At 47.0% G+C, this 22044-nt stretch overlaps 1 pseudogene; it reads left to right on the forward strand.

The window, feature by feature from the left end:
* The first annotated feature begins 5663 nt into the window (after nt 1-5663).
* The window catches only part of LOC144103327 (neprilysin-1-like), a 37629-nt pseudogene continuing 21248 nt past the window's right edge, over nt 5664-22044 (forward strand).

The raw sequence follows: 22044 nt of genomic DNA on the forward strand, positions 1-22044 counted from the left end.
ATATATTTGTGTTTTAAATTTGTTCTAAATTCGGTTGTTTCTTAAAATATTCCCCATATATTTAGCTCTAATCACGAAAAGCCGTGATCAAAAAACTATAGAAAGCAGCATTCCTCTTTGCCTTTCATGGCCTCAAAGACTTCCAGTTTCTTTCGCAACGAATCTTAACGAGCCTCTCAGTTCGCTTATTCGTTCTGCTCATTGTACAGCGAGGGACTCGGTTGTGGTGGTCTTGATGTCAAAGGCAGCATACCAGGGTTCTCGTGCACTTATCTGTACCTGCCCTCGATCAAGTTCCACGTGACACTTGCAATAATAAGAACGCCCCATGTTCGCCACTCTGGTCGTGTACGCTGTTGACGAACGCCTTGAAGATTAACTTACAGTTTAACGGTAACTAGGGGGCGCTCTTCGAACATTTTGAGTTTACACTGGCACCAAATTCCCTAGGACTCGTCTCACTACCACCCCAAATCATTTCAGAACAGCATAAACAGCAAACCGAAGCCGAAACGCAGTTGGCGGCCAGTGACGAAGCTTCGCATCACGCAGCAATCTGGTTACGAACGTTACTAGGAAAACACCGAATTTATATCCCATTCTGTATTTCTACCTAGTTCATATTACCGTCTACTCCTATGCTTTCTTACTATTGCTCAATTCCTTCTTTCCCTCTCCCTGTCCTTTTATTTCCGCTAGCCGCAGCTCAGGTGCTTCTGGTTTAGATTGCAGATGCCGCGGCTAGCAACATCTCTTCCTTCCATTGTTAATTTATTAATGGTGTCTTCGACTGGTCGCTCCCGCGATCCGGTTAGGATCTGGCAGAGTGGGAGCCGCTCTCGCTCCGAGCGCATAGCGAGACTAATCAAGCCGAATGGTCAGCGAGTTTTTAGAGCGGAAACGCAGGAGGCAGAAGGGGGACGTAACTTCCGGAACCACTACGCGGCACCGCTGCTGATGTCAACAGTAGGCGCACGTAAGGTCCCTTGATTACCTTTAGCCGCACGCGGCCGCATAGCCTGTATCGATCGCTACCCCGGCTTTCCGTCCCACAGGACGCTCATTTTTCGAACATCGCCTTGTGGAGAGCACTGTCGTCGTCGTCTGAGCTGCTGATGGAATCGCTGTTGTCATGCGACAGCAACACAGACCGCGTTCCTAGCGTAGTTATCCGGCCTCTCTTGGACATTTTGTCTGACACAGCGCGGCACCCGCAAAACACAACACAGCAAGGACGCTACAAATGCGTGAAAAGCCTACACTTGCTTCTGTCTACGCGCAGGGGACGCCGAGGACTCGCGCCGCTTTCGCGAAATGGCGGAAGTGGCTCTGTCACGTGGACTCATCTCGGAGCCGCTCCGACTTTTTTCTCGGAGCGCGTCAGAGCGCTCTGAGCTGGAGGCGAGCGCTCGGAAAGAACCAGCCGAATGTAGTCAGAGCGGCCGGTTTCGACCAGCCGAATGTGCGGTCGCCTCTCAGAGCGCTCTAGAGCGATCTAAAGCGACCAGTCGAAGACACCATAAGAAATAGCCACTAAGAACAACATCTATTAAAACCTCAAAATTTTGCCAGTGAGGCGGAAAGCGGGGTTATTGTGCGGATTACGGGCATTGTTCCCCTCAAATAATCTGAATTGAAGCCAGGAAGACGTCAATTTTTAAATTTGCTTGCGCTAGAATGAAATGTTACATGCCTGCTAAAAATGACGGATTCAATGAAGAATGAGAGAAAAACCTTAGTAAAGGTGTCATTATAATATATTTAACTCCAGCAACCTCCGGAGCTGCCATTTTTCAACGCGCTCCCGCGCTATCTTTCCACCCGCGCTATCTTTCCACCCTTCTCTTCCACGTATTCCTTTGTGCTCAGCTCGAGTATCTCTTTATCAAAGCTTTACAGGGCAACAGGTTAAACCCCTTCAGCGGCCATCCCGCCGTTTTTAACAAATCACATCCTCCTCTCCCAACGGGGAGGGGGTCGTGACATATATAACAGAAGCTGTCTGAGCTGCTTATTGGACCGGAATGAAATGGTCACAACTTGTGCGATTATTTTTTTGTCATCCAACGGTCTCTGACAGCAGACCGTCCTTTATCAGAGCAAGCAATCACTTTCTCAGCCTGATTAGGGACGGTCCATCGTCTGTCCTCGCCTCAGATTGTGTTGGCAACCACCCAGCGTCCGTATGCGACTTGTCGTTCCCCACTCCCTTGTCGCTGTTCGCTCTCACCCATGCGGCGTTTCCTTAGCTTCGTTGACGTGAAAAACTAAGTTCTGCCGTTCCGTAGGCACGAATTCCTTGGTCTTCGATCGATGAGCTCTAGGTGTCACCTTTCTCCTCACAGCGTCATGGAAGTCACTGTCAAGGGACCGCAGATGTACGCGGTTGTCGACACGGCTTCAGTTGTTTGCATGACTCGTGAAAAGCTATGCCGCTCACTGCGCGCAGTAACAGCGTCATTTCCGGTCTGTCGCTCCGCACTGCCAGTCAAGAGCGAACTGTGCCTCTGACTGAAGTCGCAGCGTGGGCCGTCATTTGACGATATTGTATACACAGTTCAGTTCTCGGTCGGGTCGTGCTCTCGTGGTGTACTTCTGCGGTAGAAATTCTCGTCGCAACGTAATCCGCGATTGATTGCACCTGCGCTGAGGTGGAATTTGCACTGCTTGGCGAACTTGCCGCTTAAAACCCATTCTGCCTAGATGCAGGAGCTAACCGTCGCTGAGCAAGCCTAAGTTGCGCTGGAATCTTGAACGCTTGTTTCTTCCTCGTGTCTTGCCACGTCTGCAGGCACCGTTTTATTTACGTCGTCTGCTTCTTTAGTGCTCCGCAAGAACGTACCGTTGTCGCATGCTATCCTACGAAGTGGCTGATTTACAGCCCGTCCTCATTTCCACTGACCCTTCGGCGTGGTGGATCACTGGACTCTATTCAAGATGCCTACTTGCTCTCCCACCTCCAAGTTCGCGAGGCTGCCTACAGTCCCACAGTGAACCCTCTGCATTCGGATACCGTGCCTGATACGTTGTCTGATGACAACGTTCTATCGACCCACTGTGATCAGCTGCCCCGATGCTTTTAGGCCACACGTCAGCTGTCCCTTGTCTCAATGAGGCCGCTTTTCATAACCCTTTTCGACAGCGGCCATATTTTGTCGCTGCGACCGAGTGTCACGTGATCAGGGAGCAAGTTGAGAACGTTATGAACCGTGACATCGCACGTCCGCCGCAGAGCACTTGGTATTCTCCGTTGACACCGGAAAGAAGAAAGGTGGTTTTATCAGATTATAGGTCCATTAGCGCCGCCTCAACAACGTGACCCATAGGGACAATCACCCTCTTCCCCAAATCGACGAACTTTTGATTGTGTCCAATGCACAGAGTACTTTGTGTTCGCTGAGTTCCTGGCTGCGGGCATGTGCCGATTGTTGATGGTTCGTGGTTTATGGCTGTTAAACGTACCAAAGTGACTCCGACTATGAGGAAAGCCGTAGTGAGGGGCTCCGGAGATTCCGGCCACCTGGTGTTCTTTAACGTGCACAGTACACGTGCCTCTAGAATGTCGCCTCCATCGAAATTCGATCGCCACGTCCAGAATCAAACCCGCGTCTTTAGGGCCAGCAGCCGAGCGCAATAGCCACTGAGTCATGTACCGCGTCGGCGCATGTGTCGACTGGTACTTCTGACCGATAGAAGACATTCGTTACATCCGAAGATCTTTGCAGGTTTACTGTAATGTCATTCGGCCTGTGCGAAGCGTTAGACACTTTCCAATGAATGCTGGAAAACATATTTTGCAAGCCCAAGTGGCGCACGTTCTTCTGCTACCTAGATGGCATCGTTGTCGGCTTTTCCAACGACTTCCCCACCCAACTTGCTCGGCTACAGGTATTTTCGGCTTTCCTGACCGACGCCCGCCTGTAGCTCAATCCGAAAAGTGCCACTTCGGAGCCAGGCAGTTGACAATCTTGGGCCACATCGTCTCTAAGCAAGGCTATTCTCATGGACCTGCCAAGCTCCGTGCTGTTGCGCAGTTTCCAAAACAGACTACGGTCGAGCTACATCGAAACTTATCAACTTAGTATTCACAATTTAAGTCTTCTTCCGCAATTCTGCGTGTATCACTGCGCCCGTGACGAAGGTGCCTGGCAGAACCACGTGACCTGTCCGCCGAATGCGAGGAAGCGTTGGATGAGTGCACCAACTTTTGACTTCGCTGCCAGTACTCCGGCGCTACGACCTAGCAGCGCCTAGGGCGTGGTATAAACGGACGTCAATGGCGTCGGCATCGAAGTTGCATTTGCTCAGCTTAAACGTGGTTCTGAAGAATACGTCGTTCCATACGCCTGTCGTGCGCTAACCAAAGCTTAATGTAACGACTCCTCTGCGGTGGAGTGTTTAGCTGTCGTTTGGACACTAATGATAATTCGGCCATATATGACGTCGTCACGGGCCATAACGGGCTTTGCTGGCTGTCGTCTCTTAAAGAGCCGTCCGGTCGCCACGCCCGACGGGCTCTCTGCATTAAAGAGTTGGACATCCGTGTGATCTACCAACCTGGTCGCAAGCACACGAGCATCGGTACTCTGTCTCGCGCTATGCTTCCCAGCGACGCTGCAAGATCCTCGGCCGCAAATTTCGTTCTCTAACCTCTTACCGTCACTGGTACGCCTATGCAGCAGCGGAAATACCGATGCCTTGCGTCCGTCATCAATTTTGTGTCCCCATCACAAGCAGTTGAACAGTCTCGCGCACTTCGCCGTCAAGCTCCGAAATTTCGCCCACCAGGACAGTCATCTCTAAGGTCAACCTGCATTCCCGATGCACGACGGTGGCTCCTAGAGATTGCTTGCCATTTACAGTTTGACATTCGTGCTTCATTCCATGCCGATCCTCAGTCTGCACATGCTACAGTTCTGAAAACAAACAAAAGGATATCTCAGCTTTACTGCTGACGCGCTATGTACGAGTATTCTCACAAATACGTCCCATCCTGTCTCGCCTGTCAACTCTAACTCTCCCGCGCGACGTCTGACCGACCCCTTGTAGCCACTCCCGTGCTCTGCATGCCCCTTCGGTCTTTTTGGCGCTAACCTCTACAAGCCACACACCTGCATGGTCTCCAGGAGCCGCTCGATGATCGCTGGCATCGACCATCTGAGGCGGTGTGCCGAAACAGGCGCCCTTTTCTGTTGGTACTTCCCGCGAAGTTGCGAACTTCCTGCTGCATCGTTTTGTGCATCGACACGGCGCGCCCACTGAGTCGCTTACTGACAGTGAACGTGTCTTTCTTTCCCACATCGTAGAAGCACTCCTCGTCGGATGTCGCATTGTTCATCGTACCAAGGTAAGGTACCATCGTAGGTTACCTGTCGCGACGTTCGCGTAGGCCACTGTCCCGCAGTCAAACGATAGATTTTACTCTTTCTTAATACTGTATAGCAATAAGCCACCCTGCAATACGGACACTATCTAACCAGAAGTGGTAAAGCAAGCTAAAAATGTCGTAAGCTGTCCCATTCTTTTACCTCCGAATCCCGAGGCCACCCAAAGCATCCATACTACCAACCTGACGCTAAAGTGGTCCTCTACTTAATGACTACCCTGGCTCTGAATCCCATCCTAAACGGCGGGATTGCCGTCGAAATTCCGCACAGATTATCATGGTCCTTATCCCACCATCCAGCAGGCGCCCCCTCAAGGTTTACTATGACCCGCTTTATTTGCCGTCGCCAGATGTCGCCGAGGTGGCTCCTCTTCATTTCCTAGCCATTGTATACCGAACAATGATGGACGCGCCTAATGTTGTTCTTGTTGATGTTGTCCTCAAGAAGGCAATGGCGCGTAACCGCATCGGGGGTCAGCCCAAGATACAGTCAGTGACTTTCAAATGGTCGAAAATGTTTTTCAGATAAAATAAAAGGTGTGAAAATCCGGTTACTTAAGAAAAGAGCAAATCGGTGGCTGTGAGATTGGTGACTGAAAATGGGAACGTGGCTATACTTGCACTGTTTAGGATGTCTTGATTTCAGTATAATTTTGAACATGAGTAGCCAGAACATGAAATTCCGAAGAATTTTATGGTGGTAGAAGTTTTGTGCCTAAAAGAAAACTTCGAATGGCGGAGAGCATATCCCTGTTGCTGTGCCTAAGAGTAGAAGCACCAATAGAGAGAACAACCCCAGCCAAACAAACTTAGACCGAGCTGTTGTAACAGGTGTTTTGGCAGGCGCCTCCGTAAAGAAAAGAAGCGGCAAGACAACAAAAATGATCGATCATTTCGGGTTCAACGCAGAGCAGGCACAGAATAGAGACCGCAACACCAGATGTATGGAGGCGGAACTTTGTGTTGCCACTGAAAATGAAGATAAGAAAAATGAAGTGCCGCCATTATGCCATGTTCGGTCTTACATTACTATCTGCTTCCTCTCACTTGTCTTTGAGTGTATTACATCTGCATCTAACCCTTGTGTACGAATATCCTTTCAAAATATAGGCATATATACAAATAGCCATTTCAGTAGCCCGCGAATTCCGAAAAGGCGTCGTTAATCTTTTATAAATGGCAACCTCTGTGCATCTCTCACTTTGATGCAAAAGGAAAACTGCACTCCGAGTGAATCTAGTTATTGAGTGGCATCACTTTCAAGCCGTTTACAGCATTTGTTTTTTAGAAAAAAGAAGTACACAGTAGTTCCAATGGTCTCCTATCAAACTTTTTTGGACGTATAAGGCGATTTTCATTAGAACTGAGAATTACTTCAAGAAGTATTATGAGGCAGTTTACTGGTGAAAAAAGCACAAAAGCTCAACAATTTCTCGAAAAGTTCTTTTTTTTCTGCCAAGATGCACCTTTCTTAATAGAAACATGCACCTTTCTTTAATAACACCTAGGGGGCCTATTAGCGAAAGATAAAAACGCATTGAATGGCTTTTTTATAAGTCTGTTGTGTTTAGCGTACAAAGATAGGGTAAATAGGGCGCGTAGGTGCACCGCTCTCCATTTTTTGGCATTTGAGTTAAGTGGGACACATGTGTCCCGCTGCCCTACAAATGGTTACCTCATGGAAGCACAACAGTGCTGTGACACTCTAACCAGTAAAATGACGACCTACGTGTAGCCGCACTTCTGCAGTTCCTCTCCGCCTTCCAGTTATTCTTTCGTTTATTTTTCGTCCATATTATTCTTAGAAGTTATGCCGGCCACAAATCTCGCTATAATAGCGTTCCTATCAACTTGGGCAACCTTGGCAACTTCGGCGCCAACGAAGATCAAGGAAACAAAAGGCAAGCTACTGTATATATTTTTTTCACTTCACCAAATTTTCAGACCAAGTTATGCTGATGATGACTTTTCTCCTTGCCTATGCTGTGGCTGGAAGATCAGCATCGCAGTTGCATGCTTCCCTTGAGAAAGACGATTCCTATTGCACACCTACCTCAATGCGTTTAAGCAAAGCTGAGATAGCGACAGTTTTCAGCAGCTTACATTATCAGATTTCATCAACATATGTGCTCTAGCAACTGAACATGTAGAGCTATATCTGACGTCAACTCCAGCTGTGAGTGTTTTAGTAAGAGGCCGAAATCTTGTGCTGTGCAACTTGTATGGGAACCTTTCTCTTGGGTTTATGGCACCCGTTGACTACGTCATCAGTTCTTCGTCGTCCGTTTCAGCTCCATTTGACAGCTCTTGCTTTATCGCAATGGATCATATGGAGTCACGTGGGGCTAGGAATGAGTGCATTATAGATGCAAAGGAGGCGTTGGGGGGGAGGGGGGTGAATTGCAGGCCGGCACGGCTGTTGCTATTTTTCTTTGTGGAGAAGACAGTGAACTTTTTGGGACCTTTATACAAAGACAAGCGTGTATACTAGCACCAGACGCTCCCCGCAAGCCACGAAACTGCTGCCGAGGAGAGAAGGATGGCGGCTCCCGTTTTTGCGGATGCCCGCAGACGCCGCACCGAACGATGTGTGCCTCAAAATCATTGTGACAGAATGCTGTTTGGGGAAAGCCAAGCCAGACCTATTGGGTACCGGTCTTGTATAGAGGAAAATATGCAGAAGTGGCATAGGTATGCCTGAGGCACAGTTAGCGATGTTCTACCGTGACATAGTCTGCTTTAGGAAAGCACACTTTTTCATCACCGGTGCTCGAACTCATCCCCGGGCTTTCTAACGGCGAAGAACGTAATTTGGGACTCAGTGGCATAGGTCAGGGTACTAACGCAGTGGCGGCTCATCGTGCGTATAGGCTTATATTTTGTTGAACGCATTGCAAAAGCGCAGCTTCCTTTTCACCGATATCGATTTTTGTGAAAATTCGGGTGCATGAAATGACTGACAGTAATGGATCAGGTGACACTATTATCACTTTAGGGAGCGGGAAAAAGTTGCAAGGCTGCATTTAAAAAAATCGTCGGGCCGCCCTTGCACTTGGACGCAAATATTGATATTCTTATAGAGCCCTCACCCCACCCCTATTTATTATTAAAGTGAAATATTTACGGGCCTTATTTTTAAAAGCGTTGGTAAAGACTGACAGTTCCATCTAATTTATTATATCTGATCGGAAGTTTTCTTTCTTACACCTTTTTCTAGGAGACTACAAAGTATGCAACACTGAGGTTTGCAAGCAGCGAGGTAAAGTATTCGGGGCTATTTTTTATTTCACGCTTTACTACTTTATTTAAATGTTCATTGCACTTAATAAGGCAGTGAATAACACTCGATTCAATATTTTTTTCGTAGTAAAAGGTGTCTCTACATAAGCCTATTTCTGCTCATGTTGACGTTTACCGCAAAATTAGCCTTTACCGCTGAAAAAAAAAATTCGTTTGATTTCAAATTGTGTTCCTCGCTCGAAACAAACTCGCGGCGTCGAGATCCAAACGGGCCCCGTAATCACCGTTTCAAAATGAATGGGCGGGTAACCAAGCCTCACGGATCAGCGAACTAAAAAAAAACTGTTCTGCGGCACCGCAATTCGCTTGAGAAAACTATAGATGGTGGTTACACCCGTGTTATACTTTGTCACCTTTTCTAGATTGTAAACATTCCGTTTTGATTCAAATGAACCCTTTTTCTTGGAACATGCTAATCTACCGATGCCAGGCGCGAGTTCAGTTTGCCTTCAGTGCCTCTTTAAGCTCTGGCTTTGTAGCTCATAGTTAACATTCTGCGATTATTACTCAGAACTGCGCTCATTGATATCTGTTGATGATGATGGATTGTCGAACACCGCACTTCCCGCACGCGAAGCCGATGCTCAAACTACTAGGCCACCACTTGGGTATTGATACCTGTGAAAACCGCTCCAAATGCTTAGAATTCATGGGCGTGTTAAAATTGCATGGACACAGTACGCATGACACGAGAGGGAACTCTTGTTAACTCTTTTTCATTTATTATTTTCGAATTATTCGGGCTATAATGACCTGGTGCTGTCAAAATTAAATGCATTAAGAAGGCTCCGTTTAATTCGAACACCGCCTAATCCTTTTCGCAGCCCTTAGAGTTACAATGAGCTGTCAGTCTTGCTCCTACCTCACCTTAGCGCAGAATGAAGAAACTCAGTCCCCACAATTTCTTCACATGCTATTCTAGCGCTATTCTCGAAAATATAACCGGGGAAAAGAGAGCTGCAGAAAGTGAGGGATCAGGAGATGGAACCCAAGACGGCATAGTGTTACGTCCATTCACCTGATGCGTACTCCCTTCTCACGCTTGGTCATGCATCCACCAGCCCCACCCACTACCTTGTTGAAAGGCAGCTCTTCGGTTTCCCTTGGCTGAGTTCTGCTCGGAAACCTCAATCGAGCCAGCCGAATGACAACTTATATTCACGAGAAAAGTGCTAAATATGGGCTGTGTAAATGCACGGCTGCGTTTTTATGGAAGCAAAACGCTAAGGCGCCCGTGGGGTGTAGGATGTCAGTGCACGTTAAAGATCCCCAGGAGGTCGAAATTATTCCGGAGCCCTCCACTACGGCACCTCTCTCTTCCTGTCTTCTTTCACTCCCTCCTTTATCCCTTCCCTTAGGGCACGGTTCATGTGTCCAACATAATATGAGACAGATACTGCGCCATTTCCTTTCCCCAAAAACTAAATATTAATTATTATTATTAACATCTTACAGCACACTGCCGCCTTAGCGTTTTCCCTCCATAAAAACGCCGCCGCCGCGGTCGGGTTCGAAGCCGGGTACTCCGGAAAAGTAGTTAAAGCTCCCCAGGTCGTCGAAATTATTCTGGAACCCTCCACTGCGGCACCTCTTTCTTCCTTTCTTCTTTCACTCCCTCTTTATCGCTTGTCTTAAGGCGCTGTTCAGGTGTCCAAAGATATGTGAGACAGATACTGCGCCATTTCCTTTCCCCCAAGGTGAATTATTAGTGTGACTATTATTATTATTTCTTGATTGCAGCCCTCCGATGCATATCCATTTGATCTCTGCGACCAATACCTTCAATTAGGTGAAACATTGTCTCACAGAAAGACTGTCCTAAATCCGAATGCAGGACCAAGAGCATGGACCTTTAATGCTCGGCACGAGCGGGACACCACAAGGCGCGGTGCTGTCCCCTCTGCTATTCAACATACCCATGATGTGTCTACTGCCCTGCTGGGTGCAGTCGAAGGGGTCCAGCACGCGCTGTACGCTGATGACATCACCCTCTGGACTAAGTGAGGACGCCTAGGGGACATGAAGACCAGCCTGAAAACGGCCGCCAGCATAGTGGACCGCTATGCCCGAGACTGTAGTCTGCAATGCTCCCTGCAGAAATCGGAATTCATGCATCTGCACCCCTCGCGCACATGCTCGACACAAATACTTCTCTCCTTGCAAAGCGGTCCCATTCACAAAACCAAGGAAATCAGAGTCCTCTGAGTCTTCATACACAAACAGCGACGCTGCGGCACAACACTCGCCAAGCTCCGGTAGGTGGAGGACCAGGTGGGCCGCATGGGCCGTCGGGTTTCCAACAAGCGCGTTGGGTTACAATGCAAAGACGCCTTGCGCCTGGCGAACGCAATCGTGTCCAGTAGAATCATGTATTTGGCTCCCTACCTGCACCTGCGGAAACAGCAAGAGGATGCCCTTGAGATCACCCTCCGCAAAATTATGAAACGAGAGCTGGATCTCCTGGTATCTACCTCGACCAGCCACGTCTTGGCCCTAGGGATGGTAAACACTTTCAGGGAGCTTCAGGAGGCGGACCTCAACAACCAATACACTCGTCTCACAAAAACAGTGCCGGGTCGCCGCCTTCTAGCCTGTCTTCACATACAGCACACCAAATTCACAGAGGAGAGATGTCGCCTTCCCGTACACTGGAGATGCGTCCTCCACGTGCAGCCTCAGCCTCAGGACAATAATGGCTGGCGCCTGGTGCGGGCGGCAGCCTTGCACCGTCATTTTGGGTTCAAACCAGGAGTCTTCTACGTGCATGCCTCCGGCCTGTACCCCAGGTGATGGTACACGGCCGCGGTCGTCCACGAGGGCAAAACAGTAGACAGCCTTACTTTCAAGGCCCAGTCAGCCATTCAAGCAGAAAAGGTTACCATATCCGTGGCAGCCTCCGGCTCTTCCTCCAAATACATAATCACCGACTCGCGCCGGGCTTCTCGAATCGTCGAGAAAGGGTGGGCTACTCCCTTGGCTTATCGCATCTACGAAAGTTGTGGCCGAGACTCGGATCCTGTGCACCGATCTCTCGTTTGGGCCCCTGGTCACCAAGGCCTCCGCGGAAACGAGGCAGCCGATGCCGCCGCCCGCGTGCGCTCTCTCTCCTGGCTTTTCTCTACGGGACCCGACGCTGACCAGGACTCCGATTTAAATCCGTTTTACACTTTTAAGAAAATATGTGATTATTTCAGATCTACACAGCAAACTATGCCCACCCCGTGCAAAGGGCTGGGGAAGGCCAACGAGCGGGTACCCCTGCGCATGCTCACTAACACGAAGCATTTAGATCCTCTATTCGACGGGCGGTGCTAACACTGTGGGTAGGTGTCTGAAATCTACCACGTGGTGTGGGCCTGTACAGCAGCACCCATCCCTTCCCCCTATCCCAAACACGAACCCGAGAGGACTGGGAGGCGGCCCTGTCCGGCTGCTGCACCCTCGAGGCCCAAAGGGCCTTAACGTCGCGCGCCCGGGCTGCGGCAACTGCCAATGGAGTGCCTGATAGGCATCCCATCTAGTGGTTTTAAGGGCGCGACCCTTCAGGTCAAGACCCCAACACCTCTCTCTATGATGTTTTCACCATCACCACCACCAGCAAACAGATTGATGTGAGTAGACCGCAAATGCATTCCAACTGCACAAAATCTTACATACATGAACCTATATTTTGGGCACATCTCATAATGCGTACACCATTTACACATAATACGCACATACACCCAATGCATCTACATGAGCTATTCCGACACTACCACACGGTTCATAAATAAGGGTGAAATCGAATCTGACACTCTTGCATTGGGGTTGCACTGAACAAACCGTGACAACTGTATATATTCTGTTTATAGGCCTGAAACGAAACCAGAGCGAAGAGAAATATGTTTAGGAATGTGAAACAGACGCTTTAGATTTATTTATTTATTGGTTCGTTGATAGATTGACTTCTTCCTTAATCCAGCCGAACTGATCAACGAGTCCATAGAAGAAAGCATCAACCCGTGCGAGGATTTCTACTCTTACGCGTGCGGCGGGTGGAGAAAAAGGCACAACATATCAGAGAGCAAGTTCTCGACGGGCACTTTCGATCTCCTGACTGACCAACTGCAGGACACGCTTAAAAGTAAGGCATGTTTTATCCGTCCGCTTTGTTTTTCAAGAAAAACTAAAGATTGGTACACCTGCGACGATATTCTTAGGAAAATACGAAACAATATAGCGTTCTGAGGCTTTATTTACTCTTCTCGTTGCCCTCTTGCTGAAAACATGATAATCAGCGGTCCATATTCTCTACAAATGCGCACTTGTGCCTTGTGCGCTATAAAACTATACTGAACTATCCAGTGACCTAGTACAAACTGCACTGGGCACACGATCTCCACTGCTTTTCAGCACCAGCAAGAGCAGGGTCAATCTGCAGATGCACAGAGGTTTTGAAATTTGTCTCCACCCTGGGTGCCTCCCCTAAACATTTGATCTGCACTGTTCCCACTTCGAATTATTGGTCAGTTCGCTCTCGCCCTATTATAAGCTTGCAGTCTCGGTAAGCTCAGTTGGTAGAGCGACTGCTCCAGTGCTGTGGTCCCGGTTTGAACCCCGGGCCAGGATGAATTTTCTTTTCACTACGAAGTTTCTATGTAAACCGCATAGCTGTCCTTTGTGTCCGTGCTTGGCTAGATGCCAATGAGTAATTACTCCCCCATTAATTTCTCGTATGTGCTATTTGATCCATTATAATGGTGTCCTGTTCTCTGCGCGCTCAGTTGAGTTGTAGTGAGCGATTTCACTTGACTGAGCGCTTTTCGACGCCGTTAGGCTGCAACGATCAGAATCCAGGACTCTATTGATTCTTTAGAAATAAAACAGGACTTAATTAATTAAAGAGAAGCTCGTCGCGACCTTCCGCTCGTGACTGTTTTCTGAAACAAGTCCGGCTTTCTTGAGCACCAATTTTACTTGTGAAGAAACCGTGGAACATTGTAAGATATTGTTATGAACATATTTATCGGAATTGTCGAATCTTTCTGTGCGTAGACGCAGAATGCTACTTAAGTTTTTCTTGCGCTCGCACCGAATAGTGAAGATAGCCTTAAAAACCAATGGCAGTAAGTAACAGGAAAGTACAAGCGTCCCGCGGGGTGATCTACAGCTCATTTCACGGTTGTTACGCAATCTTACGATATTCGAAAAAACTGCGTTTGTAAACAGCTTCTCGTTGCAAATGAACCTCCTTGTTTTTAATATCTGGGTACGACGGAATATCTGGGTTTGGAATATCTGGGTGCGGAATACCTTGGTGTGAGATGCGGTGTCATCACCTTGCCCTATTTGCCCATGCTTATGTATGGGGTGTCATTGGAAGCTTCCTCAGCCTAAGCATGGGAACTTTATCACTTGTTCATTCGTCTGATAACGTCATCACTATTTGTTTTCCGCCACCCGCTTAGGTATACTGGAAAACATGAGCCTTATTTACGAGTGCCAGAACGTCACAGACAAAGCTGCTGTTGCTTACCACGCCTGCATGGGTATGTGAGCTTTCCGTCGTATCAAACACAAGCTAGCAAGACAATGTTTTCTACAAGTGTGCTGTTAAGCTAATTGGTCCATTACTTCCGGAAAAAAAGGAGAATGCCACTAAAAATGACGACATAAAAAATAGGCGGATGAACTGGACGGGCACTTTGTCCTATAGTCTCCTTATTGACCCTCTCGCTCTTCTCTTTTTCGAGTAATTTCCTGCTTTAAATTTCATTTTAACAGTTAGTTATGTACCCGCGGCGACTTTTCCCGTCAGCAAAAAAAAAAAGAATCGAATTGACATTGTTACGCAAAAGAGTTTTTAGTGGCCTTTGCCCTGCAGTAGACGTAGTCAGGCTGACGATGATGATGTGGATGATGATGGTGGTGTTGGTGATAGTGACAGTGGTGGTGACGGTGGTTGCGGGGGAATACTGCCGCGACATAGCAGCTATTGCAAAGAGGGTCCAGACACGTAATCATCGGCCGAGTCCATTATAAGGCTAAAGACTTTCACAACGATCTTCAGTTACTCATGTGCATCTCCTACAGTGGCCACGTTATTTAATTTCCTTATGGCCTCCCTCCATTCATTTTTCGACCGTTATCGGTTACGTTTTTAAATCTGTAATATGCAAATCTATAGAGTTCCCAGAATTACTGAAGGCAAGATTAAAAGACCAGTTGTTTTTCAGTCACAACACTGGCGCATCCACGAGATCACAAACTCAAGTATTCTTTATTTATTTAAATTATTTATTTTTGTTATTACGAAGAAGAGCATTAGCTCCAGCGGCACTCATTACCAGCAGTTCGGGACAAGCGTTTCTAGTTTCCTTGGCTTCCACCACGTGGCGCAAGGCTGCGAACATTCAAAAATACCGCACTCGCATCATCTGTGATTTGAGCGCGCTATTTGTAACGTTAGAATGTTTGAGTCACCTTCAGTTGAAGCCCTATAAGCCATTAGCCTTTGCAGCTCACAGATGGGGGCTGTCCCGAAATTCTGTTAAAGGCTATCGCCGTGCTTGTCTGTGCTGGCCACTTATTTTTTATTTATTTAATACCTAGACAAACACCGGCACGAAAGTCGAGCTTATTTCTTTCGACCAGACCACGTGGTGGAGGTGGGGGAGGGAGGCGGGAGAACTTTTTAACAGCCGAAGTAGGAGATGTGTACATTATGCGAGCTTATTCATTATTCGAGTAAATACGGTATACAACTAGACGCAACAAGGGAGCGCCCATAGGCTCAACCAATCCCCGCTATGCTCATTCAAGCGAGCTTTTCATCATTTGTGTGCCGCTAAACGGCGCCACCAGTACTTTCAGGTCATCGCTTGGTTGTTGCAAGTTAACTTGTCTGCCACTCTATGTGCATTGCGTACAACTAATAATGTACCTGTGTGCACGTGTGTGCATGCATGTTTTTTTTTTCTTTTTCAGCTGTTCCTGAGTTAGGAGACCAGCCCGATGTGATGAGGGAAATAATGAACTTGTCTGGCCTCGCCCACTGGCCAATAACCGACGACACCGAGGCGATGTTCGAAAATTGCACTGAAGTGCTGAACAACACTAGAATCTTCACTCTCCTTTCCGTTCGTGTTGACAGAGATATCAGGAATCTCAATTCTAACGTCATTGGGGTAAGCAGGTTACCGCAAAAATTGAGGGCAACGACCTATAACAGCTCTTTTTATTTATATGTTTTTTTCTGAAACAAACTGTCTATAAAAACGACAGGTTGTCGTCAAATGTTTGCGGGTCGAACTTAAAAAACGACAACTTATGAAAGGTCCCAGTTTTTCCAAATTTTATGTTACTAGAAGCCATCACTGACATGCGTCGAAGCTCTTACGGGGAGCCTAGCTGTCCTCATGTCTCATTATTGCCAGTTTAATCCGCAGTTAAAAGTACTTCGGAATCAATTCCACTTTCACTTATAGAATATCCGAGTTTTCCTGATGCAACATTGATATCTGCCGACAGCAAAGCCGTCTACCTAGCTGTGCATTAAGCTGCGCTTAATCTCCAGCTTTTGCCTCATAGTTCCAAAAGTTGTAACCCCGACAGTTCACGAAACAAAAAGTGTGCTGGGACACCAGATTACAGTCATCATCATCCTCATCATGACTACGCCCACTGCAGGGCAAAGGCCTTTCCCATGTCTCTCCAATTAACTCGGTCCTTTGCCAGCTGCGCCCACCGTATGTCCGCATACTTCTTAATCTCATCCGCCCACCTAACTTTCTGCCGCCCCCTGCTATGCTTACTTTCTCTTGGAATCCACTCCGTTACCCTTAAGGAGCAGCGGTTACCTTGCCTTTGCATTACATGCCCTGCCGAAGCCCATTTTTTCCTTTTTGTTTCGACTGGGATGTCATTAACACGCGGTTTTTCCCTCACCCCCGCTTCCGGTCTCTTAACGTTACAGCCATCATTTTTCTTTCCATTTTTTTTCCATTGCCCTTAACTTAAGCTGAACCATTTTCGTTAGCCTTCAATTTCTGCCCCATAGGTGAGTACAAGCAATATACAGCTCTTGTGCACTTTTATCTAGGGGAATATTAGTAAACTGCAATTCATGATCTGAGAGAACCCAATTAGATTAGGTGCTTGCAATGTGATCGCATTAGAAGTTGTTGATGCCTTTACATTCAGATTGGTGTCGTTCTTTCATGACTACGTCTGCGGTCCCCTATGCGTCTACCTGCCCACAACCAGACATCACTTCGGGTCATCTAGCTTGTTGTTAAATGTTTCCTCGAAAGTGTCTAGAGGTGGCCACACGGACGAAATGAAGATACATCGAAACGTATAGCTATCATTTCCGGTCTGGTGCAATCGCTGTCGTTGCTGTGACGTCACTTTCGGTCTGAGAACTATGCGACCAACGTCTCATTTTTTCCCCGATCAGGTTTCTAACGTTTTTGTATTGAAAAAAAGAAATCATTTTTTACTAACGTACGATTTCTCTCTTTTCAGATCGATCAGTTAGATTTCGATGCAGTGGGAAGAAACGAGCTCATACATCCAGATGAAGAATACAGCAAGTCAATAATCGATGCCTATAAGAAACTCATCGAAAGCGCACTGACTTTTATGAGACCCAACCTCACTGAAGAGGAACTAAAGAACATTTCTGACACGCTTGTGAACTTCGAAGGGCAGTTGGCCAATGTGAGAACCGAACGCCCCCACCCCCTCCCTATTTTTTTTGTTCACAATAACACGAGCACAGCTTCGTCCTGAAACGATTCCACGACTTTCCGATATAGCTGAGAGGTTGCGACTCAAAGCTAGTTAGACCAAATCCTTACATTTATACACTCCCGCGTCGGCTTTTGTTCTGATGAACGTCTTTGAAGCAAACGCTTTGGAACTCTGAAATTGCAGGCTCCAGAGGATGCGGGGATCTTTTTAGTGCCCGCCTTTATTTCCGCATCTCTATGATCAAGACAAGAACCACAGCCAACAGGTACGAGAAGTCAAAAATACCCATTCCATGAGTCCGAAACGAATGGGTGTGGCAAAACACACGGCAGGAATATCCGACGCTGGTAAAGTAATGCTAACATATGTGAACGCGTAAACGGTCACGTGACAATATGCGTATGCTCCTTTGTCAGCGCTAAAGCTATATGTTGCGCTGTGCGCATGTGCCCCAGCCTAGGGTAATTTAATTTTGTACGCACCAGATATGTTACAATACCTAAGAATTCTCTTGGGTAATAGTGTAGCCTCCTATAGCCACCGAGCAGACATGATTTCCTTACCTGATTTCACATCTATTGGTTCCAGCTGACGGCGCCTCCCGAAGAAAGACGAGACCTCATGAAAATTTACAACAGAACCACCATCGGGGAGCTGCAGAAGAATTTCACTCACGTGAGCAATTATGTGACACCTCAGTTGATGGATCATATATTTTTAGTGGAATACCTGAAGGTGGAGTATATTTGTAATCCGGGAGTAATTACTCACTCGCATCCACCCAAGCGCCGAAACACGGCTACAAAGGAAAGCTATACAGCTTTCTCAGAAAGTTCGTAGTTAAGGGAAAATTCGTTCTGGTCCGGGGCTAAAACCCGGGACCACCGCTTCACCGGAGCAGTCGCTTTACCAACTGAGCTAACCGGGTCGGCAAGTTTATGGTAGGGATCAATAACTCGAAGTGGGAACAGCGTTGGCCAAATGTTTAGGGGAATCCCCTAAGTTGGAGCACATTTGTAATAAGGGAGTAATTGCTCATTGGCATCCACTCAAGCGCAGCCATACGGCTACAAAGGAAAGCTGAGCTTCAAAGGAAAGCTCTTATCTGTAGCCATACGGCTGCGCTTGGGCGGATGCCAATGAGCAATTACTCCCTTATTACAGTTGATGGATATACTGAAACGTGCGAATGGCTGATCGGTGTTAGAGGTCGGTTTCTGCACTCTAAACAGGAATAAGTAAACATTGGAGTAAAAAAGGAGTGAGCAGTTTCACTAACGCGCTCTCTTTTCTAAGCAGGGCATGCTGCCCAAGTTCCGGAGTAGATTTGGATCATTAAACGTACGGAATGCTTACCCTCGGAAAAAGAAGAATGTTCCCACTGCAAAGCATAGTTGCTTGATGCAGTTCGCAATGGGAGGGGGAGGAGGCTTTTAAACGCGGCACCTTAGGCCTTGAGGTTAGCAAATAGAGGAGATTGAAACCTCTGTTCAAATCTTCGTAACTTCTAAAACTCTGATTGTCTAGCCAATTGTAAGTATTCCGTATTGTAGTCATGGAAATCTCTCCCGTGACGTGGGCAGCATATCATGCCCCTTGAAAGCAAGTGGGCTAGAGGACAGATTATTCCATTTTTACTCCTTTTATGTTTGGAGTGTACTGCGCCACCGAGCAAGCGAGTCGCAAGTCAGAGCATGTTTGGTAAGAAGGCTACACCTTTACTGCTGGCATACGTACGGCAGCGTAAGAGCGCACTGTCATGGTTTATTTTTTATATTTATACGCTTTCTTGAAATTGCGGACAACAGAAACCACGTAGGAGATACGTTGCTGGGAAAAACTGGATGAGTTGTTTTTTTAACCCCCCACCTTTCCTAAAACTTACCGAAACTCCCTTGACCCTAAAGTGAATATGAAACATTCTTTATAAATGATATCAGCTAATTGACTAATTAACCGGAATTATTAAAACAATTTGAGCAGTGCCTGGCGGTGGAAAACAATGTCATTGGCTTCACTCAGTTTGGTTCAAGTTACGTGCAACACCCTGAATGTTTGTTCGAGCGGCGGGGTGTTGCTAGGAATTTCACTGAATGAACGCACGCCAGCAAGCACCCAGCAACGTGCACAGTGCCACGATGAGCGTTCGTTCTGTAATCTTTTGTGCGTGTAAACTTGTGACCACAAAAGAGCGCGGTGGCTATGAATTGGACTCATACTTGGCTGTCATCGGCGATCCAAATTTCCGTCGCTATCAGCCGTTCTTCATCTGATAATGACTGAGGACATTCTATTGGTATATGCAGCATGCGTCTACTTGTTCAGCCCCCAAAGTCGTAGAACTGCGCGTTCAAGGTCACGACCTTTCCCGAGTAAGCAATTCATGCCTAGCAAGCCAGAGGAGTAACAATGACTGAGTCGTAAGGTTTATGGTTTATGGGGGTTTAACGTCCCAAAGCGACTCAGGTTATGAGGGACGCCGTAGTGAAGGGCTCCGGAAATTTCGACCAACTGGGGTTCTTTAACGTGCACTGAGATCTTACAGTACACGAGACTCTAGAATTTCGCCACGATCGAAATTTGACCACCACAGCCGGGATCGAACCCGCGTTTTTCGGGTCAGCAGCCGAGCGCCATATGCACTGGGCCACCGCGGCGGCCTGACTGAGTCGTAAAACCGACCAACTGACACATCTCTTGAGAACTGGGGATTCAGATTTCGCGCGCTCGTCATGTTTGTCCTAAGCTATGTAAGAAGTTTCGTGTTCACCTCATGTCATGGAAAGTGTAGCCTCCACTGCACTCTGTGCACTTAAATGCTGCAACCTACCTCGTATGTGCGCCTGTAACGAAAAATTATGCAGCATGCGAAGGCGCCTGTCGCGTCACGAGTGCAGTGCCAATGGCGGCTAAAACGTTACGAATTCTCTCCTTTTTTTTAAATATTATTTTGACAGGTGCCGCTTTTCAGTTTACTCAGGGAAGAATTTTTGGAAGCAAATATCACTCTGTATGAGAACGAGACAGTTGAATTGTACGCCTTGAAATACTATGACGAACTAAATCGTTTTCTTGAATCTGCCGACTCGTAAGTACAAAATAAAATTGCTTTTTTTCTTGGCGATAATAAGGATGGCGACGAGGGTGGTATTTTTCGTCCGCACATTGACTACAATTGGAATCTGCCCCTGATACAAAGTCCCAAGATTACAAAGTTGAAAATCTGTATAAATATTTTCTTATAACATTGAGAGACTATTCGAAACAATTTTTAAAACTGGAAAAGAAATAATGGTCAGAAAAACCTAATCCGCCTAATCCACCTCAATTTTACTCGCGCCCTGTCTCGAATTCAAAAGATATATTAGTGGCTACGACTCGCCGTGCAGGTAACATATTACATGGGGGCCTGCCGAGATAGTCAGCAACAAAAACCCCAGTTACCTACTCTGCACAATAACTGGGCCACATTGCACCAATGCCTTTTTATCAGATCGGTGTGGGCCTACTCGACCTGTCCCGATTGTTTACTTCTGCAAAAAAAAGGACAGTAGTGGCGACCGACAGCCTGCCTGGCCCATCACGCAGAAGCACAATCTTTGACGGACGGTACTGCAGCCAAAGTTCCAAAATGTTTCGTTGAACACGTCCGACTGCGCCGAGGACGGACAGGGTACAGAGTTTACGGCTGGATTGACCCACGACATTTTGCACTGCTGTCACATATACCGTCGAAGAACGACTGAGTACCATCCGCAGACCAGCAACCAAACGCAAAACTTAACACGACCGTAAGAAAGAAGACGTAAAAATCAAAGATTAAAAATATTGTACCAAATCGTGCATAGTAAAAATAACACTATTTAAGAAAGATATTCTGCAGCCTCGAAGTAGATTGAGCTCCCGTTTTAATCATCACAAAGCGATTAGGCCAAAGCATTAGAACCCTTTCTAACCTGAGTTAACGTCTATCGCCGCTCATTATTTCCAGGTGCTATTGAGCACTGGAATAAACTGCCCGCTGATTTTGACGAGTCTGACGGTGTAGCGGCATCCGCGAATGCACTTGGTGACTCTGTCTAGGAATGGGATTCCTGTGGATCTGCGCGTAAATCCCTGCCTAATATTTCTTGTCGCAGAGCAGGTGGCTGTACAGCGGTGTAAATTCTGTTGTGTTTTTACGCTCTCTTGTAATGTATGTGCTCAAAGAGGCTTGTGCACTCTCTTTTATATATGCGTTGTTCTTTTTCTTCATTTCTCCTTCATGAAATGACCCTCAAGCGAGGGTTTGCAGTATTCATAATTGAATTAATAAATGCAATATAATAAATAAAATTCCTGACATGCTTACCGTCTGCGTCGACGCTGACCATAAGACCTGGAACGTGGGTGCCGAAAATTTCGCCGCCCTTTTAAAAACGCATTATTGGTCGTGCTGAATAGCCACTCTCATGATGCAGAAGAGGGCAACCCAGTGTTGTACATATAAAGCTCGTTTTTTTAAAAAACCTCTGATATCACTCACAGGTCGTAAAATCTTCGCTCTTTATCTGGAGGCAAAGTTCATTGTTCGGTGAGTCATGTAGTCGCGCGCTGTTTTTTTTTTTTTGAAGAATTGGCCGTCC

Source organism: Amblyomma americanum, chromosome 9, assembly GCF_052857255.1.
Source record: "Amblyomma americanum isolate KBUSLIRL-KWMA chromosome 9, ASM5285725v1, whole genome shotgun sequence".
NCBI lineage: Eukaryota > Metazoa > Arthropoda > Arachnida > Ixodida > Ixodidae > Amblyomma > Amblyomma americanum.